Raw genomic sequence first — 2,794 nt, forward strand, 5'->3', positions numbered from 1 at the left:
CCTAAAGTACAGCAATTTCATGAGTTCTGTAAATTGTTCAAGAATATTATTGGTCTTGAAGTATTTCTATTAGTATTTCATATATGTAATTCTTCCAAGAACAACTATTCTCAGTTTTTGTTTATCTGGTAATGTCTTTGTTTTTCTCTCATTGATTAAACATTATTTTGCTGGATATAAGATTTTTGTTTGACATTCTTTTCTCTTTCAGTGCTTCGAATATGTCATCTCACTGGCATCTGGCTTCCATGGTTTTCTGGTGAGAAGTTACCTGATAATCTTATTGAACATCAATTGTAAGTAATAAATCATTTTTCCTTACTGCTTTTAAGAATTTCTCTTAAATTTTAGCTTTTGATAGTTTAAACAAAAATGGGTTTAGTATGGCTATCTTTAAGTTTATTCTACTTGGACTCTGTTGAGAGTCATGAATGTATTAATTCATACTTTTCATAAAATTTGAGTATCGTTTGGCCAATATTACTTTAAATATTCTGTTCCTCTCACACTCTCTTCTCTTTCTGGGGATCCATTATGTGTATGTTGATATGCTGTCAGTATGTTGGTATTGTCTTATTTTTTTTTTTCTTTCCGGTATTTAAAATGGTTAATGTCAATAGACTTATCTTTATACCAATTCCTTCTGCTTACTCAAATTTTATTTCACGCTTCTGGTGAGTTTTTCATTTGTTATTATATTTTTAAGATCCAGAAATTTTATCTGGTTCTTTTTACTGTTTTCTATCTCTTTATTTTTACTTTCTATTTAGTAAGATATAATTCTCATTCATTGCTTCTTTAGATGAGGTTTCCTTTAGTTCTTTGAAAATACTTATAACATTTAGAGTTTTATCTTATAAGTCCAACTTTTGGGCTTTCTCAGAGAAAGAGTTTCTATTGAATATTGTTTCCTTCTGTGTATGAGGCATATATTCTTTACATGTCTTATAAGTTTCAGTTGAAAGATATTTTCAATAATAAAATATGACAACTCTGGAAACCTCTTCATCACAATGAAATGTATAGTTGTCATAGCTATTTGTTTAGAGACTTTCCTAGACTAGATCTCTAAACCGTGCTTTATTGTTGTGTAAAGCCACTAGAGTTTCTGCTCTGTTAGGATAGTAGTCATCTAATGATTGGACGGAGGTTTCTCTCAAGGTCTTGAACTAACAAGTATGCTACCCATACCTGAACAGTTTGTGTATGCCTTGGGACATACTTTTAATGCTCTGGTATTTCATATCTCTGCTTTAGTCTTTAGTTCCTGCTTACATAGACCCACAAGGTTAGCCAAGGGTATAAAATTAAAACATTCTAGGTCTTCCTTGGGTATTTGCACGTTCTTGCACATGCACATATTCTAGATCCCAAGAAAAAGGTCAGAGCATTTCAGTACTGCCTGTGGTTGTATGATTTCCCAGATTTATTTCTCTTTTACATTTTTGGTTAGCTTCTTGTTTGTTCCAACTGGTATCACAGTCTTAATTAACTATGATGTTTAACAATAGTCACAATTTATTTGACAAACAACTGGGGGATTGGGTTTTTCTTACTGACCCCCGTTTCAGGTAAATGGCAATAAGCCCTATAAAAGGGACTGTCAGAAAGCAGTCATACAGATCAAATATTGACATTACTCTGTAATGTGGCTTTTGAGAGAACTCCAGACCTGCTCTGCGCACCACTTCCCACCAGGGGCTTCTGGCTGCTGCTTTTCCCAGCTCCTGTTGTTGTATCGATTGCCAAGGGTACTGTGGAGCTGGAAAGAGGAAGACAGGAATAGACAAGCTAAAAAGCCACAAAGCTTACTGTTTATTATAAAATTCACATTTTCTTTTTGAATAAATGATCTTCAAATTGTTGCAAACTTTTGGTTAATTTCCAGAGTTATGGAAACATTGATTTAGACAGTTTGCCTATATTCTCATTGTTCATAAAGAGAAGTCAATTTTAGGATTTTATTCCAACGTTCCCTATGTAATAATTTTCTCACAAAGTATTTCAATTTGATATAGATGTCTACTATTAAAAGAGCCCAAGTTTCATATATATCCCAAAACAATAGGCTGAACTACAGAAATCCCCAGAAGCATATTCTCAGGTAGATGGCATTCTTTTATTGTAAGACCAGAGATCAAGTAGTGTCCCAAACACAATAAGTCCTCGATTAACATTGTCAATCAGTTCTGCAACTTTAAGTGAAATGACGTATAACAAAATTAATTTTGCCATAGGCTAATTGGTATAAATAAGAGTTAAATTCCTACTGCATCTCATCAATGTTATAGTGGAATGATTTTGAACAAAATAGTGTTATTTGAAGACTTGCTGTATCTCATAGAAAATAATTGCAGACCAAAAACTGGATGTGGTTGGATGATCTAGAGATTTTGTTTCTGCTACATTTAAATATGGTCATTACACAAATGTAATCCTTTTATTTGACTACCATTGTTACTATAGACATTAGAGCCAAGTTATGCCCATCTATTGTCCTATAATGTAGAAAGACTCTTTTGTGCTTTTCTTTACAGAAAAAGTATTATAAATACCGGCATTCTATTTGTCTTCTTTAAATATTCTCTTTTCATGTTGGTAATTTATTTATAAAAAAATAAATCTCTTAAACAGATATTTTAGAAGGATATGGTACTGAAGTTTTATTATTTTTAAAATTATTTTCAATATTCAAAGAAGACATGCCATTTAATTTAATATTAGCGTAAGAGATGTATTTATATCAAACCCTACATAATAATTATGATGAATATTTTTAATATATTTTCCAAAC

The 2,794-nt window shown here is 31.7% G+C and overlaps 1 long non-coding RNA gene across 2 annotated transcripts in view; it reads left to right on the top strand.

Annotated features, from left to right (window-relative positions):
- Positions 1 to 2,794, top strand: part of LOC111736645 — a 611,781-nt gene that overhangs the window by 415,722 nt on the left and 193,265 nt on the right. Inside the window, exon 4 of one of the 2 annotated variants that reach the window (XR_002779228.1) lies at positions 212 to 293. The exons of the other annotated variant lie outside the window; for it this stretch is intronic. This is a non-coding gene — a long non-coding RNA (uncharacterized LOC111736645). Of the gene's footprint in view, positions 1 to 211; positions 294 to 2,794 lie in introns of those variants that run through there. 2 annotated transcript variants of the gene reach the window in all.

The sequence above is a fragment of the Pteropus vampyrus genome, unplaced genomic scaffold, assembly GCF_000151845.1.
Source record: "Pteropus vampyrus isolate Shadow unplaced genomic scaffold, Pvam_2.0 Scaffold21, whole genome shotgun sequence".
In the NCBI taxonomy this organism is placed as follows: Eukaryota; Metazoa; Chordata; class Mammalia; order Chiroptera; family Pteropodidae; genus Pteropus; species Pteropus vampyrus.